Source organism: Gasterosteus aculeatus, chromosome 7 (genome assembly GCF_964276395.1).
Source record: "Gasterosteus aculeatus chromosome 7, fGasAcu3.hap1.1, whole genome shotgun sequence".
Classification (NCBI taxonomy): domain Eukaryota; kingdom Metazoa; phylum Chordata; class Actinopteri; order Perciformes; family Gasterosteidae; genus Gasterosteus; species Gasterosteus aculeatus.
Window position 1 is genome coordinate 6,131,205 of NC_135694.1, and position 19,779 is coordinate 6,150,983.

At 44.1% G+C, this 19,779-nt stretch overlaps 1 protein-coding gene across 2 annotated transcripts in view; it reads right to left on the reverse strand.

Moving 5' to 3' along the window:
* The window catches only part of elavl2 (ELAV like neuron-specific RNA binding protein 2), a 110,344-nt gene that overhangs the window by 46,333 nt on the left and 44,232 nt on the right, over positions 1-19,779 (reverse strand). For both annotated transcript variants that reach the window (XM_078106233.1, XM_078106234.1), the window contains exon 2: positions 4,373-4,445. The gene's annotated coding sequence lies outside the window, so the exon portion shown is untranslated. The remainder of the gene's footprint in view (positions 1-4,372; positions 4,446-19,779) is intronic.

Below are 19,779 nucleotides of genomic sequence, written 5' to 3' on the forward strand. Positions count from 1 at the left end.
ACACGAACAAATGTCGCCCAATTGCATGAAATTACTGCCAAGGTAAAAAAAAAACAGCTAGAAAGTCTGAGTGATAAACACTCCTCTGGGCTCCTTATGCGGTCTTGGGGAAACAAAAAAAAAAAAAAGAAGCTCATCCCTGTCAAGACTGCAACCTGTGGTTGAGAACGCAATTGGGAATGGCAGCGTTGCTTTTTATCCACGTTTGAGGAGGCAGTTACTGACCTTTACGACTAAGAGCTATAACATGTTGTCTGCAGCATCTGGGCTTTGGCCGGCAGTCACTGGGCTATTTGGTGATTATGGAAATATTTGTAGATGTCTCTGCCGGGAGAAAGCCCAGGGGAGCGTTTACCAGACCTAGCATCAAGACCCCCCCTCTCCCACCCGCCCCAACTCATATTTCTGTGTCAGATTCCTTTTTTTTGTTTGCTGGTTGTTTCTCAGCCTGCAATCTTCTCCTTGAACAAACTATCCGAAGTATCACCACGGGGATGATTCTGTGAGATACACACATTTCTATATTATCATTGTCCGCAGGATGAAAAGCAGGAACTCTCAGACACAATAATCCTGGATCCACATCCTAAAACCCTGGCAGTTAAATTACATAAAATCAAAAAGTATACAGCCTAATTCAAATTAAATCTGATTGAATCAGAGCCTGAGAAACAAATCTTTACAGTGAAAATAAATCCTTTGATCAAACACCCTTTGATTAAACAATGGTCTCGCTCATACAATTGCATTTTTATCAGTTGTTTCCTTTTCAGTTTCTGGTCGTTTTTCTTACCTCGTTGTGTGCAAATGAGAAATGATTAAAAGGAACACAACAATCAGTCATTACTTGTATTTTTCTTTGAATTGTAAAGTAGCCAAAGGCAATTTGCGGGTAAAAAACACTGAATGGGAACTTATCAAAGGGTGTTTTTTTATCCGTTTGTTTGCCTTCACTTTGCTAACCACTTTTACTTTGATGGAGAGCTGAACGGTATTTACAATGTAACGGATACCTGCAACTGGAATGAGGACAAATAGTTAATTTCTCCTAAATTCAGTCATAAGTGTGCCTAAACAGTACAATGCAAGCGATCACAGCAGGATTGCCCCACATGCGCCACTTCAACACCTCTTATGAAACTTCCAGAAACATTTCATTCGTGAATGTTCTTCCGTAAAGAGGTCAGACCCAGAATCTGAGCCATTCAAAGTGTATTTTTACTGTTTGGCAGACGGATCTGTAAGTGCACCGTCTCGAATACGTGGGAGGATCTTATCTAACCTTTCCTGCCTCATGAAAAATTCAGTATCCTGGCCACCAATCTCCGCCGTCTCAGGATGTTATGTCCAACACAGAGGCGGAGGTGCCGGGGAGAGAGGAGGAAATTGCTTCGGACTCCAGCACCGTATTATCACTGCGAAAAAAGGCCTCATTCAACCCCATATTCCATACGGCGCCCTGCACCGCCAGCATTCGCAGCAGTCGGGCCGCATTGCAGGCGTGATGTTTTATGTGTGTGTGTGTGTGTGTGTATGTGTGAGAGAGGCCTGGCTTTGTGATGGGTACGTGTGATAGGGGCGGCAGGTTACGTAACCAGAGACAGCCCGAGCGGCAAACCGCGGCGAGACAGCTCCCCGGACGGAGAGGGAGGGTCTAACGCGACTGAGCGACAGAGATGTCGGGATAAAGCCTCCTCGTCAGTCGCCCTGCAAGTGTTTCCCACCAGCTCCCTCACCCCCCTCCTCACCCCGGCGCCCTTCTTCCCTGTGGTGCCCGGTAAACAGGAGACCAGAGATTCCAAATATCAAGAAGCGCCTCGACGCCGAGGCATCTGCCCTGGGCTTTTTTTTTAGCAATCTCACGCTCAGCTTATATTGCCACTCAGGCTTTGACCCCTGTGGACAGGACGGAGATGGTTAAGTGACAGCGAAAAAGCTCCAGGACAGAGTTTTCGTTCATTTTAAACAGACTCCAGCTTTATCAGTGTTGTTTCCTTTTATTAAACATATATATATATATATATATATATATATATATTTCTGGGCTATATATATATATATATATATTTCTTATAAATAACATACACCTACTAGCTTTCTATCAAAGAGGATGATGAGGAGATGACACCACTTCCATGTCTCGGCATTATAGAGGGTAGCAGCCTTTGATGCGGCAGACACTTTGTTATCTTCTCTCAATATGCATGCACGGGGAAAAAAGTCCAAATGAGTAAAGTAATTTAAAGTAAATGAAACATTTGATTACTGGCCAAAAGTTTTGTATATTTGCCAAATAAGCAAGAACCAATTAATGGAGAGGTTTGGGGGACCTACGATCCATCCCAAATATTCCCTTTCGTGTCCAAACCCCTCTGAACCCTTTTGAATCTACATGGTTAGGCCCATAGAGATACATTAGCAGGGCTTTTTAAATAGCAGTGATTCAGTCGCATGAAATGCTAAGCTTACAGTTAGCCTAGCAGCAACCCTTTTTTGCTTCTAACATCACGCAGAAAACAGTCTCCGGAACTAATGCAATCAGTTGCAGGATAAAGGAGGGCGGCTACGGTGGCTACTACTGTACAGGGTTTAAATTTAAGCCCGAGGTGTGAATCAACCCACGCAACCCGGCCAACCACCAACTGTATGTTTGCTTGGCTTTGCACAACAGTGTGAACAACACCATCAGTTGCACAATCGCGCTGTAATGCCTCAGCCCGTTAGATAAGAAGTCGCACGGTTTTCCTTTTTGTTTGTTTGTTTGTTCCTTCCACCCTTGCCTGCGCCTGGAAGGGGGTGGGGGGTCGGCACCCCGATCGGCACGCACCGCCCCCGGAGGCAGAGGACATGGGACAACCTAGCCAGGGCGAAAGGCGTGGAGCCTCAGCAGCCTGTCTGGCTGGATGACAACACGGAGGATAACATGGGTGCTGCTGGGAATCTCTATGACTGAACTGGTTTTTACTGGGAACCATTTCCCTTGTATCAGCACTACATTTGACAGTATTAGTTACTAGTTACATTGCAGATTCAGATGTGTAGTACGCAGCGCAAGTGAACTGATGTATATAGCCTAGTAGTTAAGTAGTAGTGGTGGTTGTCAAAATTGTGATGGACACATTACTTCCAATAATTGTAATGCAATTATATAGGTCATGGCGCAGGGGTTAGAGAAGGTGTGCTGGGAAGCACAAGGTTGTTGGTTCGATTCCACTCTGCCCCATATTCCATGTCGAAGTGACCCTGAGCAAGACACCTAACCCCTAATTGCTCCCCGGGCAAAAATGTGAAAAAGCCATGGGTTTAAAGTGTAATGTAAGTCGCTTTGGATAAAAGCGTCTGCTAAATGACCTGTAATGTAATAATATATATTGTACTTTGTGTACTTTTACCTTTCGTAAGTTGATAATATTTTTAAACCTCTGCTTAATTATTTTGTTTTTAATAATGTAACCGTTTTGTAAATTTAACAACAAGTTAACCTTCATATGAAGTGTGCTCGATGTCTCCTGTTTTCATTGTGGAAATAAACTTCTGTATTACAATGGACAAGTACGTGCACAAACCTGCCAGACTGAGCCATTTTGTTACAATTACAATTATATTATCTTTTAATGAGTTTAGGCCTTCTATTCTCATTCTCATTACAATTCGTACACGGACGTTCCTTTTTGTTTTCATTCCAATAAAGCGTGCTATGGAAATAAATTACCATTGCTATAATATAAAATGACAATTACTTCTATAATTGTTGTATATTGCTAAGATTTTTTCGTCAAAGGCCTGCTTACAAGCATGCAAGTAGAGTTGGCGTCCATTGTTTCCCTTGTCCCAGTGATCGGCAAATCTGGGTGATGTTTGGCAGCTTGATAAGGTTTTTATTATTCAATACAATAAAAGAAAACAGCTGCATTTGTCTTAGAAATAATCTTTTCAGCTCATCAAATATTGCCTGGGTAAATGCCAGCCTATTAATATTGCACATTTCAGGCGTTTGCGTGTGTGACAGCGTATTAGTAATGCGCCAATAGCTCGATATTAAGCATTTCAATGAATATAAATAAGTGAACTTGTTCATTCCCCGATAATTTACCAAAATACGTAATGGAAACATTTGCTTTTGATAAGTGCCCAAAAGATTCCAAGTAGAGCTCTTGCTTTACAAGAGCAAGAATAATGTGTTGGGGGTTAAATCAACAGGCGATGACGCAACAAACAATTAACTTTTGATTGAAATCTAACAGAAGATTGAGCTCAGCCCCGCATGTGACCCCGAACACTGCTGAGAACACACAGCTCCTCGTAGATTCAGAGCCGTCGCCTTTCCCAGATGCCCCGCACTGAATTTTCCCGGTAATTTGACGGCACTAACCTGTGAATTTGAGCTGCTTTCCGGTTGGAATCGTGGATCCGAGATCACATCTCCGTCCCTTTTCAAAACCGCCCTGCAGAATGTCAAAACAGCAACCAGATTAATCACTTTGCATTATATTCATGTATACTGAGAGCAACCAATTACATTTGTTATGCAGAGTTTCCATCAAAATAAGCTTCAAAGTCGTCCAGAAGGATTTGAAGTGACCGTTCATGCACATCAGTGTGTGACATTTAGAGTGCGAGTTCGAAAATACCAGTTGGCTAAATCTGCATTTATTATGTAAATAGGAAATATGTGAAAAACAGTAATTGCAACACTATTTTAAAAGCCACTTTCAAAATGCAGCCTCTCTTTTGTGTCCCTGTTAATGCGGCAGACTATTAACTGCCCCTATGCGGTCAGTAAATGTAGCAATCAATGTATGTATGCTGGTTGCCATGGTTTCCTGCCCTGCTTGTGTGCTGTGAGTTGAGATCTACGTTGGAGAGTGGGATTCGTATTGATGTGGGGGCATTGCAACAGAAGAAAAGGGATTGTGATTCATCTTTACAAGAGGAGAAGGAATAGCTTCAGACTGTCTGGAGTATTGTGGAGACTGTAGAGATATTATTGTGTTGCTTTAACAGCGTTTGTGTTATCTGGCACCTCGACCTTGACGCTGAGCATATCCGACCCCCCCAAAAAAGCAACAGCATTGAGACTGTAATCAATACCTGCTGAAGTAAAGTGGCCCGCACCCTGAAGTGTCTTTATGGAGCACCGGCGGATAAAACGTCTGAATGAAACCAAGATAATGACTTCTATGTACTCAATAAGCAGATATTAATTATCTGTCCGACAGATTAGGGCACCAGACTTATTGAGAGCCTTGAGATAAATGGCTTTCTGATCGAGAAATAATGAAAACCTTTTAAGGTCCTCTAACCAAGCGCCCGTGAATTTACATATTAATTCCTGCCCTTGTTTAGGCCGCTGATCTTCTTTTCCCCAACGCCACACCCGAACAGCCCAGCAGCACCGCGCCGCTCCACCTGGAGTTGGATGTTATTACAAAGACGACGTCTCCAGCATCCCCCCCCATCGCCTCCCCTCTGTGGAAAAGTAATGAAATGATGAATTTGTCAAACAACCGCAGGGTGACAATGATGAATTTCGCGGTATCTCTCAGACTAATAGCTCTGTCAACAGAAACAACTCTGTAGATGAGCGCAAAATACCAGAAGCAATCTCGGCATTTGTGGTTTAATGCACCAAACATCGACGGAGGTGGCTTAAAAATGAGCCTGCAAATTTGTCATTGATGGCAGGTTAATCCAGCAGCGATTACTGAGGGCCACAATACATTTTATTTCTTCTTTTTTTACACAAAAAGCAAAATACAACCACTGTCCCGACAACAGCGTTTATCCTCAGAATTCTGTGGCGGGAGAGGGGGGGCTGCATTTGGCTGCCGTCCAGTCCTGTTTTGACCGGCAAAACGGCAGCGTGGTCTCGGAGATGCTCATGAGAGCCGAACTGAGCCGGTGGCGGGAGGAGGCTCGTCTGCCTCGGCGACCACGAGGCGAAGGAAACCTTCTCCTTAGAACTGCCAAGGCATTCCCTCCAGTTGGCAAAGTGTCGGCGGGCGTTATGTTCGCGAGCGCTTCTCCTGGCTGTTAGGGAAGGCTCACTGGGGGGATTCCTCCGAAGCTGCAGAAAACTCCGGCAAACACAGGTCGCTTACGCTATAATTAATATTTAAACTTGGTTGGTGGATCAACAGTACAGATCGCGCGTGGGCGGGAGCAACCTTTTTTTTTTTTTTAACGTTTGCCAGCAGCTGCCAGCAGTTACAGTACATTATTGCTATGTGATCCCCCGATGAGTCCACTGATAAAAGCAATATTCACTCGTGAAATATCACATCAAAGACAAGCCATTTTTATTAGTACCACTGAAATTAACTGCATTAAACCGTCATCAGAATTGCGTTGGAAGGAAGGCTGAAATAACAACACAGTGCAGTACATTCACTTATATAACCTTTCATTCGAAAAAGCAATTATTTCAAATGAATGCATAAAGTGGCGCACATTAAACGGGTTTTCCAGTTTCTTTCGGCAGTTTAAAGAGTTCGGTCTTACATAACGAATAACGGTGGAATACGATGTGCATGGACGCAGATCTAAAATTCTTATTGATGCGATAACAACTCCAACCATACTTGGGTGTCCTTTCCTGTATCAACGAAGGCTGCATATGTTCATCAGTGTGAACGTGCATTTTAACCTTGACGTGATCGACACACTTTCACACGCATGTTTTTGGCTGAGAAACAGCAAAACAAAGACACCCTACTTAAGAAACTCATTAACTTGGTACAGAGGCATCATTATGTATTAACCACCACCATTGTCTCTTTGTCGTGCGTGTGCGTGTGTGTGTGTGTGTGTGTGTGTGTGTGTGTGCTGGGGGTGTTTTCACACATGTAAGAAAAGGACTATCTGCCAAAGTTTTTTTCTTTCTTTTCATTCTTCCTACACGTGTGAGAGTTGTTAGCCTCCCCGGTAACCGGCGCGGTGCGGCGGCTCGGCGTGCGTCTGACCACGTACCAATCAGTGGCCCGGGTAATGAGTATAATTGATTGGAGCCTCGTTCAGATTCTGCGGAATAGAGCACGCAAATTGTCCTTGTCCTAATGAGGGCCCTCCTCAACGGCACAATCAAAAAATTTCCCTGCTAATTTTGCGAGCTGACGGGGGTGCGCCGTGTTGATTGCATGGCGGGTTGCCGGCGCCAACAGCAACGCGGATAGACGAGGTGGCGGTTTATCTCCATCCACTGAGGAAATGTGACGCCTGCGTACGGGTTCCACGGATGCGGGCCGGAGGCCGAGAGTGTGCACATAATCCATATCTAACTCCTGCGAGTTTAATCATTATTATTATCGCGCCATTGATTGGTCCCGACACTGGCTGCAAGAGAAGTTATTGTTTGTGCTCCATTGAGGAGCACAAACCGCCGAGGCCCTCCATCATGCTTACAATGTCAATATCAGGGGGCGCTTGATTCCTCCCTTGTCCTCACGGAAATATTCACGGTGCAAACGGAGCGCGCGTGAATATGATGGCGAGCACTTTTATTTTTTTTTTATCCCAGATAAGTCACCGTGTGTTTTGTGGTCCTTTCGTTTTCGGGGCTAATGAACGATTAACGAGGGGAAGAGGATTTACTTGCCTTGGGCTTTTCTTCAGGGGAAGGTTAATTTCGTTCAATACGCTGTACAGCTTAGAAGCCAGCACTTTATCCAAGCACTGGCCTTCTCGCAGGGAAAGGCACTGGGCCGCCCTGCAACCCCTCGGCCCATCCTTAATCCTTCAAGGATCCTGTGGTCAATATGGTAAGATTGATCCACCTCTCCAGTCAAATAAACTATTAAATGCATTAGCGCGACAGCTCGGGCTTACTCTATATTATGATTACAGTCAATTACTGATTCTGTGGTTCCGTCTAAATGTTGAAATGCTCGACATTGCAGGCTCGAGCAGCCGGTTAGAATAGTGAAAATGGAGTCACTGATAAACAGTGCTGCGAAAAAGAACCTTGAAATTCTGTGCGTTTACGGTTTTTATCAGTAAAACCCTATAGGCGCCGATCGCTATCTTGTTGGCGATGGAAGTTAAAAATTGAAATCCGGAGAGCTCGGATGACAACGATTTATAGGCGGGTGTAGTACCATATTTATCACGGATTATTTACAGAGAGATAGTCTGTGATGAGCGTGGATGATGTGTGGGGAGTGGAGACGTGGAACATGAATCATAGTCTGGCTCCACCGACAAGGACAAAAAGATCAAGAACATAGAACTACCCTAAAAACTCTAATTCATGTGTTTATCAAGCTCAGCCCTACGAAGCGTTCCAGTGTTTTTCCTGTCATTGCTATAACCTCAGGACTTATTGGTGAACATTTCTTGAGTTGACTCTACGTCGAACGCCGTATTCTGCATCCAAACGTGGATTTTAAATAACTGTCAGAATAAATGTGTGGAGAGGTGTTGTCGTTCCACCTTTGACTTCAACCCGTTCTAGATTTTAATGTGTTATTATGACGAACAAACTTCACTCGAACAGCAGGAGCGATAGCTCAAGCTCACAGCACATTCGTGCGGGAAATGCTGTGAATCACGACGACTGAATGACGAAGGAGCTTTGTTTAACGAAGTGAACGACAGTACGGCGCTAACAGCTTTTAGGGATACTGTGGTGTATCAGAGCTAATGGTCAGATGAATCAATAGGAAACACTTAACGGACCTTTTATGAAGAAAACATTGCACTTATTAAGAGCAGAGCGTACGTACTTTTCAGTGAGTGACAGGCTTAATCATGCAACCCCCCGAAGAGGCAGTGGAGTAAAAGACTTACGGTTGACAGGTGTTTTTAAACATTAAGAAGCATTGCGCTTTTAATCAGGGACTGAAAAACTGTACCAATATATTTTCCTTGTTTTTTTATTGTGCTGGACAATAAGTCTGTGTTGAAAGTTCCTCCAAAGTTCTCAGTAGCTACTAACTTGTGACCCTCCGCATTGGGGTGGCCTGACTGATGCTGCTCCGCTTCTACGCCTTCAAACCATGAAGCCCACACCGTCAATAAATGCCTCTCTGCATGGATATCAGTGTTTGGGGAAAAAACGAACAAAGAGCAGGCTGAAATGAAAAGGGTAGGCGCTAAAGCATATGCATATCGGAGTGAAAATAGGATTTATGGTGTGCTAATGTTAGCACCACATATTTAAAAAACATAAAAACCATTTAAAAACGTAGGTATTTTGTATTTCTTTATTTAATAAATGTGAGTATGTTTGTCTGTTTTGTGTAGCATTATCAGAGAGAATCTCATTGAAAATCTTAATGGTACACATATTAGCAAACTAACGTTAAGCTAGTTCAGCTAATTATGCAACAGTATACAATTGGCAGGTATTTGGTGTAAACAGTAAAAATATAAGAATAATTTACAAGGAGATTTTGAATTGTAAATGTAACTGGCTACTTCTTAAAATGGCTCATTTTGTGGGCCGGCTGTATTAGAAATGAAATTCAGCAACAGGAAGTGAATTTGCATTATTTAGATTCTTCATCAAATTCGTTTTTTACATAGAGCCTTGTAGGACACTTGTTCGGGATATTTCCTCTTTCTTGCTCATGTATTTCTCGGTATGCTCCTGCATCTTAATCTCAGAACTTCTGCTGAAAATAGCATCATCAGCTGCCTCCAGTCACAGACTTTGGGTCTGTCCTGTGAATCCTGGGTGATAGAATTTTCAGTAATCCTCTTGGATTAAGAAGACATCCTCTAATACCTGGGGATGCAAGTCTAGCGCACTTAGTAGGTAGTATATGTAAGCCTGTGTTGCTGCATGGGGAGGAGTGTTTGTGATGGAGAGAAGGAGAGGGAGAAAGAAGAAGGGAGTGAGGAAAGAGAATAGAGGGGGAGAGAAAGAGCTTTAATGCCGGTGTCCCTTTCAGACATGCTTTTAATTCTTCTGCAGGAATATCAGCAATATTTAACTGGAAATGTCACAGAATGTCAAGCTGGAAAATGTCACTGGGGAAGGACTGGAGGGTGACCTCAAACCTCCCCTTTAAGATGAAATAAATATGCCTCTGTGCTGTTGTAAAGACAGGGTTTTTTTCAGGCCACGATTTTTCCATCCTGCACATGCAAGTATTAATTTTCACAGCAACAGAAGACTGGCTGGGGAGGGATAAATAAAGTCATAAATTGTGGCAAGTGAGGACGCGGCAATCTTAGGTTACTATTCTGCACTGTAATCTTCACAGCTCAGCTACGGTTACATGAATAACCTTAGCACCACAGTCGGGAGCTTGCAGGAGTAACCTACAACGAGCTCCACCCGGCGAGACGCACACGCCGCAAACGTGTGCTGGGTGCCTGTGCTCCTCCCACCGCCCCGGCGCCGACTCGGACAAGCATTTCATGCCAGAAGACACGCTGCAGTGTTATGGCATTTGTGTTACCACGCAGGGCAACGCAACTGCCCTCAGGCCTGATGAGGTGGAAGCCAACACCAGGCAGCACTGCGAGGTGTCTCACTGTACCGACGCACATGATACCGAGGGGGGGGGGGGGGGGGGGGGGGACATAAAGCGACTGTAATCCGAAGTCAATAAACTTGGAGACAGAGGAAATATTCCAAGAACAGGAGAGAGAACACGGGGCACCGTTCAGTGAGAAGAGATTTTCTAATACCTTTCTTCTAAGCTGCACTGGGGACATTTTTCATCAGAGGGCAGAAATGATGGACTCTACCAAGACATTAGCCGCGAGTGCTAGGTGTCACATTAGATACGCATTTGCTTTGCTGCAGTGCATCAGAACATCTTTCCCCTTCCCTTCCTGCTACATCTCCCGTTAGATGTTTACGTCAGTGCTGTTCTTGTTAAGGAAATTGATAATAATAAGATTGAGCCCGTTCTTTGCCGAGTTTTATAGTTTCCAACAACGGAGTGTAATGCAGATTATTTCAATCTGGCCGAGAGATCAAGTTGACCCGCAACAGGAAAAGCAGTATATTTTTTTGTGAAACTAATTGTTTCCTGTGAAATATAGCAAGCTAATATTGTCCGGGGCTTCGCTACCGTTGAAAGACTCTCCTTGCACAGCCGGTTTCACCGGCTGGTCACATAAAAGGAGACGTTGTCCACACTGAGCTACAGAATGAATCGAACGAAAATGGCTTTTTTACAAAAAAAATGTACTAAAAAAAAGATTCCAACATCACGATAAAACCGATCAGACGGCAACTCAATAAACTTACAGCAGCCGTATTGTTGTACTGATAACCACAGCGCTTCAGTGTGCAGTGGCATCGCTATTGGGCTCGCTCACAAGTTCCGTATCATCAACCAGTGACCTGTGTTCAACAATACAACACAGGAGGGGAAGTTAAACACTGCCTTTGGTATTTCTACATGACACATCATAACATAGTACTAGCTATCATACAAGTTCCCTTAAATCAGTCTTATCAAGAGGGGCGTCTCCATTAGACATCATGTCCCATCCTTGATACCTACGATTTGCAGACCGGGAAGGGCTGAGAGTTGAAATACGCTGCGATACTCCTTTCTCCGTACGTAACTGAATCAATATATTAAAAATGAAAGGGGAAAAAAAAAGTCTACATCCTTTATCAAACAACACAGACGAGAAAACAATTTAATTAATCGGTTTGGTTTTGGATTAAAAGACTCCTCTTCAACTAAGGTCCCTGAATCAAACAAAAATCTAATTTACGCGGACAAAAGATTTTGCGCCAGCAGAATTTCTAAGTGGCTCACCGAGGGTCAGGCCAGATACGGGGTGACACTCAAAAGATGTGTGTTTTTTCCCTTCCTGCACTATTGGCAGGTAATTATATTAAAGGTGCATTATTTCAAGGTCCCAGTCCTTTAAATGTGATAAAGTGTAATCTGCTGCCTGTGTGTCCTTTTCTGAGGTCAGCCTGCTCCCCCGCCCGTCTCTGCAGCTTTTCCCTCCATCCAGAGAGACTGACGTTGAAAACATACGGCCCGCTGACGGCCTAAGACGGGAGATCGTGATTTCCTGCACGTTAAAATGCAGCTCTCCAAAGCGTGTGCTAACCAGTAAGTGGTCTTAAGCAGCCGTTGGGAAGCGTGGGATGCAACGCTTTGTGCAATTGGCAAACAAATATGTAATGCAAAGCTCTTTTGATGAAGTAACTTTCAACACCAAGGCGCACAGTGACTGGGACCTTGAACGGCGGAGAAGAAACAGTTACCGCCGACACCTGATGAGTACACAGCTGCAATGCATTGAAAGCCGCCCACATCAGGTGGCCAGAACCCTCTTGGAACCCAATTATACACTTTCAGATACTTCTTTCTTATTAGCTCAACCTCCCAAACCACACAACTTATAATACAGCAAAAGCTTTTAGGGTCAAGGACAAGAAAATATGTTTTTATTATGTGATCCACCAGGAATTTCCCATTATCTCAGTGTACCGCTTTCAGGGGTGAATAATGCTCTGAAGAAATGAAGTGCACTGTACATTAACCTGTTTGCCAAAGATTGAATCAGGAAAGCACCTCGTACCCGATGACCTCGACCCAATTTCAAATCTTGATTGCAGTATTTTTGTAGCCACAGATCCACGTGTATGATCAAGCCTAACATCCTCGTTACGCTGGTTGACATGGCTTCAAAACGCAGACAGCGTAGCTCAAGCTCTCTCGGGCACCTGATCGGCCTGGGGGCTGAGTAAAGGCCGGCCGGCGTTGCATCACTTCCAGAGGAGGATGAAATGCCAGAGTTGTTCCAGATCGTGTGTGCACCGCATCCCGGTTCCCACTTCCATCAGACCTCGTGTCCCCAGGCTCAAGTGCTGCGACATGGGACTGAGAAAACACGCTTTAACCTTTTAAGTTTGGATGTTTTTTCCATGTATCTGTTTTTCAAGACTAAGGGGAAATAGGACATTGGCTAATATTGATTTTTTTTTCTTCTGTCTGCTCTGAGTCATTGCAAGTTTTCACAGTTTCGTACATTCCGGCTACATCACACGACCGCTCCACGAGCTTCTTTTGAATGCCACAGGGTGTTATTAAGTGTTTTCCTTTTGAGAAATCACAATATGTACTTTAACTTTGTCTTTTGTAGCAAATACCATCATTGTTCTCCTTTTCTAGCCATCTAAAAACAGCAATTTCTTTCCTATTTTGTCAGTTCAGTTTGAAGTTTTTGTTCTGCATTTACCATTCCTCTACAACCCTCAATGCTCTTATTATGCACAGCATTCATTTGAGTGACACAGCAGTAATTTCCCATTTAATGATTGCATTGTTCTCCCCTCTCTTCACGGACATTAACTTTTATTGCATAATAGCTTGGCTTTGATGCTACACTAAGTTTGCCTTTATGCTCGTTCATAAACATTGACCACAGCTGCACATTATGGCCAACATTTTCAAAGTGTGAAGTCAAACAAAGTCTTTGAAATGATCTGTGACGGGCCTGTTTGGATCCACGTGCCTCTCAGAATGGTGAAACTAAATACTTGGGAATGAAATGTGCAGGTGTTTTTCAGCAGGCAACTAGACTAAATTAAATTGCATCTCCAATATGTGCACCGATGAACAGGAATCGCTGTTGGATGATGAAAACAACCCCCTTCAACAACAAGGCCTTTAAACCCCTCGAGATAGACGGACCCGTCATCACATTGAGTTCCATAACCGGGTCACGTGATGACCTTTTTTTTTTTTTTTCAAAACCCTATAGCATTCTTTGTTGTATATGAGAAACAAATCTCACATTAATTGACATCACCCCAAGACTTTATCAAGAAAGATTAAAAGAATATTTCTACATTTTGGCAACAGTTAGATATGGAGATTGATGCCACCTTTGCACTGAGTTACGACCTAGAACCAGTAGACATTTAACTAGCTAGAAATATCTATCAAAAGTTTAAGGTTTAACATGTTGTAAGAATTGGGATTCAACGACTTTGTCGAGAGATTTTCGGGAGATTGGAGGTGTGTATTCTGGCCACACCAGAACCCCACAGAAATGGTACCTTCCCACCCAGAGTCTTATTTGTATTCAGACAAAGTATTTGGATGCAAACTTGTGTTACTTTGATATTTGTTTGCTTTAAATATCATAATGAAACAATATTGTTGGAATAAACGGGAGGGAAGCCTCAGAGTGAGTGACATGTACCGCTTTAATGACATGAATCTGTGCAGCCCCACACTGCAGACATAGAACCCCTAAAAACCAACCGCTCCCACATGGTCCTGTGTGACGCTATTTGAGAATTTATTGCATTCATTAATAATAGATGGCTTCTAGATTGAGCGGAAAGCTTTCTAAATATGACAGTTTCAGGGCTTTTTGATATTAACGCGAAGCAGCTGAACGCATGCTTTATTGACTTATTGACACTCGCCGCCTTCATGTTAAGCCAATAAAAACAATATGATTCACGTGTTGACTTTTCCCTTGTCAATTGGTTTGCATGCACCCTGCCAGTTCAGTCATAAATATCTGTCAATCACACGTCAATCAAAGCGCCCAAAGACGGTTCCCTGAGCCCGGTCTGACAGCGCTGAATGCTTAAGTAATCTTCGCCTGCTAACCTTTTCAAGACACCCCCCAAAAAACGGGGAAAGAAATAACCATTTGCATCTCTGCCATGTCGTCAAGTCAAACCCTCACCAACAAAATGAATGATGTCAAGCCCTGATTTGACGTGCCAAAGTGTGTCAGGAAATCATCTCCCCACCTGTCCCCCAACAACGCCACAGGGCGCCATGCTCGCTGATGAGAGGGGTGGGGACAAGGCGGCGTTCCCCTCCCGATTCCCCCAAAAATAGACCCCGTGTCTCATGTCCTCCATGTCACGACACATTGTCAGGTAGCTACGCAAAGTTGCAATTTGTCCAGGTATCCGCAGTCAAAATTTTTAATACAAGCGAGACGGGATCCGTCTAAATTTAGATCAAATCCCATTAAGCTTGCAAACTCAGTGACACACTGTAGGAGGGTTTGGACCCTAATAGAACATGCTCATGCACTGCACTCTTTATTTGGCACGTTATCGCTGACAGTTGTCGTCTATTGTAGTGTGCTACTTGCAGATTGCATGAATTAACAGAGCATGCTTGGACAAACAGGTAGGAATTGCAATTCATTATTGTAATTAGACAGGAATATTTACAAAAGTAGCATGCTACTCTTCACAATAGTAATCATTTTGCACTGTATTTTGGTAAATGCTATGTAAGTAATGCCCTAAGCATTGCTTACGTTTGCTTTTAGCCAGATTACAGTCCACATTTTCAACACGCTATTTGACCTGTAGGAAGCTTTTCACACCTGCTTTGAAATTTTCACAGTGCACCTCAACAGCTCTTGATAAAGGATGTTAGTGTAATGCCGCTGGGGAAACAAGCTGTTGATTAAAACCGATATCTGTGGCATTCTGCAGAAGCGGGAAATAAAAAAAATAAAAAAACATGTCCATTACCGCAGGGTTGAAAAGGTGCTTTGTATTCTCCGGGTGTTGTGACGCCCTGTTTTCATTTAGATATCAGACTACATGCTAATGTGAAGCCCATAAACCAGAAGCCATAAAGCAAGCCAGCCCCGGATTCCTGATTAAAAAGAGTAGATTAAGAGGCAGCATGGCTGCACAGTAGACATAAGTCATACTTGCTGCCACCGTGTGTGAGCACTAAGAGAATTTGCAGTCTGCTCTCCCCTCCCTTTTTCACCCAAACATGGCACTCGGGGCGCCTTTCTTGTATATATCATTGCTGCCCTCTGGAGTTCTACACTCATTTGCTCCTTAATGAAGATGCCAGAGTGGAATTAGACCGTTGCCTATAATGGGCTGCTCTACCACAATGTCACATTTCTACATTGGAAAGACTTCAACTGCCGCATGATGGAGTTCTAGTTGGAATCATAATTAATTTATCCTTGAAAACACCAAATCTATGAGGATATGTGCTTCGCAGTCTCTTAATTCCCCAAAAAGTCTGCGCAAAATAAGTCACGTGGCAATCAGAAGAACATCCAGACCTCCGCTCTGTTTCTAGCACAAGTTTCAGTCACTAAAAAAACAAATCCACATTGACATCAATGCTCATTCCACACCTGTGGTGCGATGTGCCTTGTGACACGTAGCTCAACTGTTTCCCCTCAGGCCGCCCGCCAAATAACAGGGGAGCGCAATTAATGACAGATGGCCGGGCGATGACCACGTCCTTGAGCCGCAAGCCTTATTGGCACCTACCGCTAATTATATCACATATAACACAACTAAAAGCATAATAAATCCGGGAGGGAGTCGAAGGTTTTATGCAAGCCCTCTCCTCTCCTCTTTTTCTTTTTTTTTTCCCCGAGTGCGAAATTGCTCTGCTCTTGAAATATCTGCAACCTTATGACACCTATACTGCATTAGCTTAATTGCCTTTTTCCCTGCCCAGGTTGCCGGGCCTTCGAGAAACAGACTGAGGAGAAGAAGGGAAACAAAGAAGCAGTTGGGTTAAATAAAAATGATGGGATCGTTCCACTGATTAATAACAATCGCGGCCAATTAGGTGTCATTGCCTGCTAGAGGTGGTTAGCGGCAAGAGTCCGCGCCATTATGACGTGCTGTGGCAGAAATGGTCAGACGCTGTTGAAGGGTTATTCATTGCACAGGTTTTTGTCTCACTGTCAATGAGATCCTCAGTATATTACCAAAAGTGTGATTGCCATTTACCAAGAGGACAACTATAGATACGTAGATAGATAGAAGAGGTACAGATAATATGAGAACAAAGAGACATGGATCCGGCAAAAGTTCAATGAAAGTCCATTAATGAGGACACTTCTTCTCACATGAGGAGTCTCAGAAAGTCCGGCGCTTACGCGTGTTTTTGCGGCGACAGCTTGTGCCACTGCGGGGGGGGGCGGGTTTTCCCCTCAACGCGGAGTGACACTCCCCCCCCCCCCGACCTCCCCATCTCGCCGTGCGCTCGTTACGGGGAGAGTGATGACGATGTCTTGGAGCAGCTGCTGCAGGGACCAACCCCCTCACCCCCAAGCATCTCAGACCACAAAGGCCGCGTTCAACGCAGACACTCGGGTAAATGAGCGGTAATGTACTGCGTCAAATACACAAGCTCACATGTGTCATGGAAGTCGTTTGAGGTTTGCGTTGCCGGGCTCGCACAACGGTCCGGGCCACCCTGCAGATGTACAATCGATAGCTGATATCGACTGGCTGGATTGATTAGCTCACCTGCAGCCTTACGCAGCACTCTTTTGAGAATGATTTGTTGCTTTTGTTTGGACGGGTGTTTGCACGATTAGCTGCTTTACTGGGAATGCAAGACCACAAACTCAGGAATGAGATGTGTCCGAATGCATCACATTTCGCAATGCGAGAAATGCCTACACCACTGGATCATTTTTCAATGGCTCATCTGCAATAGACTTGCCCCCTGTGATAGATTTTCCCTTAATCAAACGACCTGGCAAATAATGCCTGGCATTGCATCCCACTGTAGATCATGTTGCAACACGGAGCGAGCGATGGGCTGTCGGACAAAGTAAGTGACCACGATGTAGGGCTCAAATCTTATATGGATGGTGCCAAAGTCCACAAAGAAAGCTGAGTGTGCAGCAGGACTGCTTACTTGGAGGAAAAGGGAGATTTATTAACATATTTAATTAAATATATTGAACAACCACGGATCATGGGTTCAAAGGAAATGGAATTTCAGGAGGAATTTGATTAAAACGGCGTGAGTCCACATTGTTAAGAGAATGTTAACCAACCCTTTGAATAAAATATGGGAAAGTAGGAATGCCAGAATGTGGACAATGATTAGCATATGACATGCCTTGATTTACATTCATTTTTCCCCTGTCCTAAATAATGCTTTCACTATTGTCCAACACGGGAACTGCGACTAACCTTTTGATCTAACAAACAAAAGAGCAACAATTGCATATTTCCCTCTAGTCATCTGAAGAAATCAACAAAAAAAAAAGGAACGTGTTGATAAGGAAAACAATCACACTAAGTGGACTGCAGCGACGGCAGCTGAGTAAGCACAGCAGGACAGATCTCCCTTCACCGCAGAGCAAAACTAACCTTTAAAACCACCGAGGCAAGGAGAAGGGGTGAGGCAGGATCCCCCCCCCCCCCACTCCCCACTCCCCCTCCTCCCTGTGCCAACACTCAACTATGTGCCGTTAAACTCACGGCGCCGCAATAAAAAGGATTTCCAATGAACACCAGGATAAAGAGGAGACCACGGCGGCACGTCGGAGGACGGAGAGAGGAGGCAGGAGAAACGCACCGACGGTGGAATCAATAAGGGTGTGTGAGAAACGCTCCCAATGGCTCGCATTTCCTCACTGCTCATCAAAAGGTTATTTTACACCCAAAAGCGCGTATTGATTGCGCGCACTCGCCACGGTCTATCAGAGAGAGCCCGAGAAATATCTGCCGGGGGAATTTACACAGTATTTATTTTTTGTATTAGGATTAGGGTGGGCGTCAGGGACGATCAATGCTTGTTTAATGTATCTGGCGGGATCAAGTCATGAATCATAGGCTCTGGGGCTATTACTTTTTATTTGGTATTACCCTTGGCGAGCTTAAGGGCCCAGATATCCTTCGATTTAGTCAACATATGGAATTTTAATCCATTGCAACTCTCATGATAGTGCCGAAGCTACCTGGCAACAATGTGTTTGCTAAAAATATATAATCAGGCACGACCTAGAAAGGCTATTTACGATGTGTAATCCTCTTTTTTACTTTTTTTTTTACTTTACACGACTATGAAGCAAGAACTAGTGATTTGTTTAGCCTGTAAAAAAAAAAGCCTCGGATCAGGTCCTAATTTCTTACCCAGTGGAATGTGTGAACTGGGCCGACGTGCATTTCTGAACAGTCCGCCCCACACGGGTTGTCTTTACTAGCAACCGGGTAACATTCAGAAAGGCAGATTTGTTGCCATTTTGAATTTTTCACAACTAGAGAATGCAAATGTCACTCTTACTAACTGGCTTTTGACCTTTTTGCCAATGTGCCTCATTAGGAGGTGGTTGCAAATAGTCGTATAACCAAGCAACAAATAAAACAAAGGCTACTGTGACCAAAAAAATCCCATGAATTCATCCCTCCTTATTAGCAGGTTGGCTGTCAAAAGTAAAAACGGTGTATGAAAAGAGAAAACGCCACCACCACCATTTCTTCTCAAAGACAATGACAGTTTCACCTTGTCAGGAACTTTCCCCGTGCAAAGAAGACCTTTGGATACATGCTGCTGTCAAGCAGCTGGCGCAAACTGCCCGAGCCGTCGCTGTTTGAGATGAGGAATTCCAAAACACGCAGCCTCATGACAAACGGTTGAGATGAATTCATCAGCGGAGGATGCGCTGGGTAGTTTAGCATTTCTGCTGATGAAGGAGAGTTAGCGGAGAGAGCGCGGATCGTTCCCCCCCCGCACCGTCGTGGTACCGTTCCCGCGCGCCCTCAGACAGTCATTGACACGGACCACATGGCCAGGCAGCAATCCTGCGGTTCAAATGAATTATTCAACCACGACCAATAAGCCAATGTTCCGGCAGCTCAGCCTGTGACACACAAAAAAAAGAAAAAAATACGACGGCATCCCCACTTACGTCTGTTGAAATCAGAGATTAATAAGAGCACACAAACGTCAGCACAGTGACAAACAACAACCGCTGTGTTTGATCTGCATGGATTTGGGGGAGGAATCTAATTACCAGCCGCTTTGATGTGGCGCGCAGGGGGGCAGAGAAATGTGACAGACGGTCCCCTCAAAAAGTCGGTTT